The following is a 10225-nucleotide window of genomic DNA, read 5'->3' on the forward strand; positions in this document are numbered from 1 at the left end:
GACGCCACGTTATCATTTCATTAAACTCAAATTCATTGTATTCTTGTGAAGACCGTCATGCTTTTATCTCCGTAACGTCAGTCTGTATTGCACTAATGGGAATATGCCACACGTGCGATAGGAATATCCAGCCTATTTGGATTTAACCAAAATATATTTACTGTACGCGCTGAAAGAAAACGTTCGTGTGAGCGTATTTAAATATGAACAACTGTTTGATTGATACACCATCGATTTAATTTATGAAACTACCTTTATAACTGCCCATATATTTATATATTTCCTAGATATGCAAGACCGATGGGGGGTTGGTGTGATCCTCTAATGTACACAAATAAATACAAAGATTGTACTGTTAAACCTAATGTGAACTGTGACTTGAAGGTAATGATTTATTCAGAAACATATACAGTATAGAAATCTATCGGCCGTATATACAGGTTAAAAAGCACAAATAGTACACTAGCAGTTAGGTCGTAAATGTGGCACCCAAATATTGATTTATTTGTCTATACATGTGTGTGGTTATCCGTTTCGCAGTAAGTCAATCGGCCATGTTGGCATCAATGTATGAACATAATACAAAACACACGTATATTTTCAGCACACATAAATAAAAACCTTCCAACACAATACATCTGTATGCCATAAAATTGTTGTATGTCTATTAAATACATTATACACAGCAAGGTAGTTAATGCATAAAATGGCGTTATACAGATTTTACGAACTTCTGCGAGATTACAAGTTCTTTTATTTAAATAACTAGTATAACCAGTGAGGAAAACCATTGAAATTATTTTTCTTTATAAATCTCACCTATGCAAATACGAAGTTGTAGACCGCCTCCTTTGTGTAATTATTGTTTCTTATTTTCATATCATAATGCATGATGTTTTCAACAAAATAGTACATTAACGTTGATGTCATGCATGAAAAGTAGCTAATTCCGCTTAATTGGCTCGTGCGTACAGAAATTGCATTGTCCTAATATTGTGTGTGCTATACCTAGTGAGGAGGAACTTAAAGGTCTTAGAATACAGGACTGAAGCCAACTTAAGTTTAAAACTGTTTCATTAAGTAGAAGAATATAAAATGAAAGTATTTCATTTTATTTGCATGTAATTATATCAATAAATAAATGAAGGCAAGGACAATTTTCTTTCTTTAATACTTTTGTCTTAGAAGAATAAGCAAATATTTCAACATTTGACCTTTCATATCCATGAATCTGATCCATCTTTTGTCTAACTGTCAAATGTATTATTGACGTCTCAGAAATAATTATGCCAAGTTTCGTGTTCTTGTCTTTCAGCATAACATTGGCTGCTACTGAGAAAATGCAATGTACATCTTTAACATAGCGCACTCTTTCATCACGGGGATGTAGGGGCAGGGCACGTGTGGGACTTTGCTATTAATGAATACTGTTCTTTGGTAGTTCATTCATTGTACTTTCAGAAACTGGTACTGCCTAGTCAGATAAAAACATACAAACTGGTACTATCTAGACTTCTGAAGACCACGCCTATTCAAAATGAGCACAGTATAAACTGAATCACATCAAACCCAATTGTTCTCTCCCAAATAGTTTCATACCTGTTTGCTGGCTGCCGCCATGGTGAACATACGAGGAGTTAATTTATTACATGGGGCCATCTAGCCGACATGACAAATATGTATTCGTGTTAATGTGCACTTTACATACATAGAAGCAATCTTCCATGTCTACATACCAGCACCATGGTACCTTCTTTAACAATAGAAAAGACAAAACAAAATTCTCTTCAACATCTCCCTTCCACCATACATATGTTTTGTTTAAACGAAAATTACCTTTGCACCTTTTGTTCGAACAAAGAATTAATAAAACTATTCCTTCATAAGTGACTGATAATAATTACTATCGTCATCATCATCAATATAATATTTTGCGTACAACAGTGTCTTGTGGATCTGATTTAATAAACTTCCCTTGGGAGGGAGACGTCTTCTCTAAACATTAGCATGGGATAAAACTATAAATAGTTCACAGTGGCGTACTAAGGGTAAATGGCGTCCGCGGCGACGATGAGGGCCCAAAGGGATGTTGGTACTCCAACTTTTCTGACGCTCATGGTTCTGGCGCCACAACACCTCTGTGACCAGGACCGCATTCTCCTCCCCCATCAGTACTCTACTGATAGCTCATATTAATGTATGGTGCCTTCTCCTGGGTTCAATGCGAAAGAAGACGGATGCAGGAAATTTACAATTTCATGGCTTGCTGTTAAATATATACCCCCAATCGTCGGCAATATTTCGACCTGCTAAACACAAGGTTATCAATAGTTTATACTAAGTTATACTATCTCAACCTCATTATCATTTTGTTTAGTTATCTGTTTTTAAACAAAGGAAACTTATCGGCTAAACGCCTTAGGATACCCATGCACTTTTTTCATCCTTGGGATACTCATACACTTTTGTCATCCTTGGGATACTCATACACGTTGTCATCCTTGGGATACTCATACACGTTGTCATCCAACAAAACCGGATTTAATGAAAGTATATTATGTATCATCGACGATTATATCTTTTTTAGTTGCTTCCACAGTTCTTAACGTACTTGTACCAATAGATATTCATACCATTGCAAATAATTATCTTATTTTGCAATGTATTTTCTTCGCAATAGCTGATTTAGAATGCCCCTATCTGACGAATACAACTTGTCTTTGGAGTTTTATTTTTGTGTTCATTCAAATTTGATGTTGAAAGAGTTCACCGCAATTATATTGCTCAAACTGTTTTTAAGTATTCAAATGTACAAAATTGATTTTTAGAGGAAAAGAGATAAAGCAACGAAAAATAAATCAAAGTTAAGTCAGTTCTTTTTGATACTTTTTAATAATTGTTAATATTTGATACTAGTGTGGGGTTGCTTAGATAAAGAAACATGTGGTAGCTTTACAAAGGACAGTTGGGTTGCTTTTGACAAGGACAAGGTACCTTCGAATATTTACTCCAACATGAATTGACCGATTGTCAATAGCTGTGTCTTATTGAATATAGTACATGCATTTCTCAAAATTATTTCCAAGTGGTATGTTGTCCAATTGCAGGAGTACACGTCTCATCGACTTCGTTGTAAATTCAGATTTCCAATACAACACATAAATAATCAATATCCGGCAACTTGATATATTTATTAATTTATTCTTTAGTTATTTAACGAGATCTGCATTTGCATTTACACTAGCAGTGAACGATGTTTGAATTAACCTTTGAATATCTCAGTCACCAAACCATTTGTCCTCAGTCTTACATTCAATGGACACAATGTTTTCTCTGTTTGCAAAACAATAACAGGTCTTTAATGTATAATACTTTCTTTATCTGCTCACTCATGGTCAGATAACTTGAACATGTACCCGGTGTAAATGCTAGAACGTTACCTATGTTCTTCCAATAAAAATTCGCGGATATCGTATTTATTGGTAAACACGATTCACATTGTTGACGTCTTCCTATGTCTTTTCTATTCTGGTTTAATTTAACTACTGCATATCTAAACAGATCTCTAGAATACAGTATAACCGTGTTTTCAAAAGTATGTTTTATTCACTTTCAAAATCTAATGTCTAGACAGCACGTTGTGTTTATTTTTAGGACTAAAATTCATTATAATACTGAAATACAACACATCTTCTCTTCACATTTACCACATCATTTTTAGTAAAGATTGAATCTTGTTAATAACTTAGCATGTGCTAGAATGGAAAATTCAATGAAGTGACTTTGAACTTTAATTCTAAACAAACGTTTGCTTACAACTTAAAATGAACGACAGCAATCAAATATCCAAAAACTCTATCCACATCACTCAGTTAGGGACTTCAGCACACAATATAGATTAAATGTGTGCCAATATAGTTTAATTGTTATTCAGACTGCTGTTATGTTTATCAGAAATAATCAGAAATAACTAAAAAGATTTCAGTCGACGTTTGTCACCAAGAATATATACAATGCTTTGAAGCCAAATGAGCTAAAGAACTTTGTAACATGAGTTTCACGTTCTGTACATTGTTGATTATTGCATCTTGTAATGGCATAAGTGCCCTCAGGCAGTATATTGTGAAATGATAAGTAAAAATGGAATTGCTTTGTTTTATCATCTCACTAGAATCCATATTTGACAGTGTTTAAATGCTGACATCATGAACAATATCTACAAGACCATGTTGTATGTAAGCGCGACTAGAGCTACATTTGCTAAATAGTTCACATTGTGAATAATGATTTCACACTCCTCATTTGCATGATGGTAAAATATATGATATCCATTACTAGAAATGTAAAAACATATCTGTTGGTGTATAAAGATTAAGATTAGCAGTTGTATGATATATTATAAAGATTAGCCGTTGTGTGCAACGTCTTGCCATGTCAAACATCATATGATCTTGTTCTTCAATGGTGTTCATTTTCCAAGTCACAACCATCATGTTTTGTATAGAGTAATCACTTCGTGTTTTGTAGAGAGTAATCACTTCGTGTTTTGTAGAGTGTAATCACTACATGATTTGTAGAGAGTAATCACTTCATGTTTTGTAGAAAGTAATCACTTCATGTTTTGTAGAAAGTAATCACTTCGTGTTTTGTAGAGAGTAATCACGTCATTAAGCTTTAACAAGAAAAAAACTTAAGGCTTTGAGACCGAGCAAACTATAAACGTATACTATCTACACTACCAAACAAATATCTGTTCTCATGTAGTGTTCGGTGCAGCAGAATTCAATACATATATGCAAAACAAAACCGATTATACAACCATAATGTATGAAGCCTATAAAAAGAATGTCACAAATATAGTCCATGCAGTGAAATCAGCCCACTATACTACAAATATCATGGAAATTTCCAGCTGCAAAGAGTTCTTCGAGATTACTAACAAGCTAATGACAAGGAACAAATCTACACCACTTCCAACCACCTTCTCCCCAGTCGACCTTCCGGACATGTTTGCAAATTTATTCCGTGTCTAAGTACAAACCATACAAGTAAAAGCTTGACACCACAATTTCAATTGACTCGTCGTCACCATACAGTTGTGATACAGAATTTGAGCGGCAACCATTAGTAGCATTTGAACTTCTCTCTATGGATTTCCTACGTACAATCCTGAAGAAGAGTGCACCAAAGTCATGTGAACTTGATCCAATTCCAACAGCACTGCTACTGGAGTGCTTAGATCCAGTATTGCATTCACTAACTGATGTTATTAATACCTCTATCACATCCGGGGAATTCCCATCATTTTTTCAAACTTGCCATTGTAAAGACTCTGCTGAAGACACCAACACTAGAACATAACGATTTAAAGAACTACCGCCAGGTTTCTAATCTCCCATTCATATCCAAAAATCTTCGAAAAGGTTGCTCTATCCCTTCTTGTATCTCATCTAAATTCAAACAGTCTTTCTCGCAATGGACAATCTGCATATCGCCCTTGCCACAGTACTGAAACTACTCTTCTAAACGTAGTTAATGACATTCTCTCTGCGTTGGATAGCGGAAAGATTGCAGTCCTCACCCTCCTTGATTTGCCTGCAGCATTTGACACAATAGACCATGATATATTACGTCACCGTCTCCAGCATGTATTTGGCATTCATGATACAGCCTTACTGTGGTTCAAGTTCTACTTGGTCAACAGGACACAAATTGTGTATGCAAATGGAATACACTCCAGCCCAGTTGATATATGTTGTGGTGTTCCACAGGGGTCTGTTCTTGGACCTGTTCTCTTCATTGCGTATACTCAGTCGCTCTCAAGTGTCATATATCATCATCCAGTGTCTCAATAGTTGTACGTTGGTGACACTCAAACATACAAATCCAGCCACCCAACTGAAGTTGATGCTACCATCCAAGGTGCAGAGAGGTGCATTTCTGATGTGAGATCATGGATGACATGTAACAAGCTGCTGATGAATGATGATAAAACTGAGGCCATTTTGATCACAACACAAAGACTTTCTCATTCACATCCTTTACCACAAACAATAAATATCAGCAACATCAACATTAAATTCACACAATCAGTACGAAACCTAGGTGTTACCCTGGACAGTACACTCACATTGCACCAACATGTCATGAGCATATGCAAGGTTGCATGTCTTGAGCTCAGACGCATCAGATCCATTCGCAAATATCTTTCAGTTGATGCCACTAAAACACTTGTGTGTTCATTAGTACTTTCAAGTCTGGACTGTTGTAACTCAAATCTGTCTGCTTCGTCTCAATATCTACTCCAGAAACTTCAAAAAGTTCAAAACACAGCTGCTCGGATCCTACTTAGAGTACCACGATCAGAGCGCACCTCCCCGCTGCTCTGTACCCTACACTGGCTATCCATTCGATCCAGAATCAAGCACAAAATTTGTTCTCTGTGCTACGTTTCACTGTCGGACTCTAGTCCAACATGCCTATCCGATCTCACACATGTGTACACACCAGCATGATGCTTACGCTCCTCTTCTGACAATCGTATACTCATTATTCCCACTATGGAAACAAAGTCATATGAACAGCGTTCTTTTGCGTACCAGGGCTCAGCAACGTGGAATGATTTGCCAACTGAACTGAGACACAAAAGACACAGTGATCACATTCAAGAGGGCTCTCAAAACTCACTTATTTCGACTGCAAAAACAAACTAAAAGAGCTAATAACGTTTAATACCTTACATTTTTTTTAACGTTTTCTAATTTCATGGTGATTGTTTTTGTAATCATATCATTACGTTTTTTTTATCTAATAATTCTTGTCAGATGTTGTAAATAGCTTAGAGCTTCTAAAGATTAGGCGCTATACAAAGTCCTCACTATTATTATAATTATGTAATGATATAAACATAGAGCAATGTTCATTCTTTATGCAGATCCAGGAATCCATATATACCAACGAAATTCTAGTCCAAAATTGCAATGACCCTACATTCTAATTTCTCACATGGCCCTTCCTGTTGCTACACATTAAGGAATCTATATCTACCAACGAATGTATATTATAAACTACACTGCCACTACATTCTAATTAGCCACATGGCCCATCTTGCTGATAAATATTAAGGAATCCATCTCTACCAACGAATTTCTATGACAAAATGCTCAGCCCCAACATTTCGATTTCTGACATGGCTTGTCTTCCTGATACACATTAAGGAATCCATATCTACCAACGAATTTCAAATACAGTTTGAACAGCCACTACATTCTAATTAGCCACATGGCCTGTATTACTGATACACATTAAGGAATCCATATCAACCTACGAATTTCTATTACAAATTGCTCTGCCCCAACATTTTGATTTGTGACATGGCCTATCTTGCTGGTACACATTCAGGAATCCAATTAGCCGCATGGTCAATATTGCTGATACACATTGACGAATCCATATCTACCTACGAATTTCTATTACAAATTGCATTGCTGCTACACATTAAGAACTCTATATCTACCGATGAATTTCTATTACAAATCCGACTGCCGCATAATTCTAAGTTGCCAAATTTGACTGTCATCCTGATACACATCCAGGAATCCATCTCTACACACGAAATTCTATTACAAATTAATTTGCCCCTACATTCCAATTTGTGACATGGCCTGACTTGCTGCTACACATTCAGGAATCCACATATACCTACGAATTGCTATTTGAAGTTGCACTGCCTCAACATTTTAAGTTGTCACCTGATCTGTCTTGCTGATACACATTTTGGAATCCATATCTACCAACGATCTTTTGTTACAAATTGCACTGCCCCTTCAGTCTAATTTGTGAAATGGCCCGTCTTGCTGCTGCAGATTCAGGAATCCATATCTACCAACGAATTTATATTACAAATTGCACTGCCCCTACATTCAAATTTGATATTTGGCCTCTCTTGCTGCTACATATTTAGGAATCTTTATCTACCAACGAATTTCAAATACAAATTGCACGGCCACTACATTCTAATTAGCTACATGGCCCGTATTGCTGATACAGGTTAAGGAATCCATATCTACTAACGAATTTGTAATACAAGTTGCTCTGCCTGATATTGTTTGTTCTGCTGGTACACATTCAGGAATCTATATCTACCAACGAATTTCAATTACAAATTGCGCAGCTACTATATTCTAATTGGTCATATGCACGTATTGCTGATACACATTAAAGAATCCATATCTACCAACGAATTTCCATTTCAAACTGCACTACCCCAACATTTTAAGTTGTCACATGGCCCGTCTTGCTGATACACATTAAGGAATCCATCTCTACCTACGAATTTCTATTACAAGTTGCACTGTCCCTACATTTTTGTTTGTCACATATCCTGTCTTGCTGTTACACATTCAGGAATATATATATATATATATATATATATATATATATATATATATATATATATATATATATATATATATATATATATAGATAGATAGATAGATAGATAGATACTAACGAATTTTTGTTAGAAATTGCAGTGGACCTATATTCTAATTTGCCACAAGGCCCGTCTTTCTGACACACATTAAGGAATCTATATCTACCAAAGAATATATATTACAATTTGCACTGCCCCTACATTTTACTTTGTTACATGGCCCATCGTGCTGCTACACATAAAGGAATTCATATCTACCAACGCATTTCTATTAAGAAAGGCACTGCCCCTAAATTCTTATTTGATACATGCCCTGTCTTGCTGCTACACATTATGGAATCCATATCTACCAACGCATTTCTATTACAAATTGCACTGCCCCTACATTACAATTTGTCATATGCCCCGTTGTTCTTCTACACATTCAGGAATATATAGCTACCAACCAATTTGTATCAAAAAATGCACTGCCCTTTACTTTCTAATTTGTCACATGGCCAGTCTGGCTGCTACACTTTAAGGAATCTGTATCTAGATCCGACTTTCTATGACAAACTGCACAGCCACTATTTTCGAATTTGCAACATGGCCTATCTTGCTGCAACACATTAAGTAATCCATATCTACCATCGAGTTTCTATCAACAATCGCACTGCCCCTACATTCTAATTTGCAACTTGGCCATTCGATCTGCTACACATTAAGGAATCCATATCTACAAACGAATTGCCATTACGAGTTCCACTGCCACTTTATTCTAATTTGTCACGTGTCCCGTCTTGCTGATACACATTAACTAATTCATATCTACCAACGAATTTCTATTACTAATTGCACTGACTGCCCCTACATTCTAATTTGTCACATGGCCCGTCTTGCTAATACACATTAAGACATCCATATCTACCAACGGATTTCTATTACAAATTGCACTGCCCCAACATTCGAATTTTTCACATGGACCGGCTTGCTGATACACATTAAGGTTTCCATATCCACCAACCAATGTCTATTACAAATTGCACTGCCCCAACATTCTAATGTGTCGCATGGCCTGTCTTGCTGCTACACATTTAAGAATCCATATCTACCAGCACAAACGAATGTGTATTACACATTGCACTACCCCATCATTCTAATTTGTCACATGGCCTGTCTTGCTGCTACATATTCGGGAATCTATATCTACCAATGAATTTCAATTAAAACTTGCACTGTCACTACAGTTTAATTCACCGCATTGTCCCGTCTTATACAGGTTGGCTTTCTTAGTTATATAACAGAAAGCACCCTATTTCTGGATATAATTTCTAAAGAATCTACTGGAAAAGAAAAATTAACGTACCAAGAGCCACAAATGAAAAAATGTTGTTGGTATTTGTTTTATCATAAACTTTAGTTAGCATTACATTGCAGTGACAGCTACGGAATGAGGATATAAATGAGGCTACATACTAGAGGATAAATATTTGCGGATGCAGACAAGCCTTGCTGAAGAGAATAAGTAACACAATTATATTATTTAATAAATACAAAAAACATTTATTAATTTGCCAGTAAGTATGCTAACAATGTACAGGTCAAAGAAAGATTAGTTATTTTCGCCTTAAATTGCAATATGCTCCTAACTGACGGCATACATGTTATTTTCCGACCATATCCTATTGTTAGTTAGTTTTGCCCGTCAGCCCAGCCGGGGTATAGGTTGCCCAAAAAAGATCGCTAGAGGCTTCTGTCCTATGCCATTCCTTCAAGCTGACTCCAGGTGTGACCCATTTAGTGATGTCCGCC

This window comes from Sinohyriopsis cumingii, unplaced genomic scaffold (genome assembly GCF_028554795.1).
Source record: "Sinohyriopsis cumingii isolate HCF-2022 unplaced genomic scaffold, ASM2855479v2 utg000974l, whole genome shotgun sequence".
NCBI lineage: Eukaryota > Metazoa > Mollusca > Bivalvia > Unionida > Unionidae > Sinohyriopsis > Sinohyriopsis cumingii.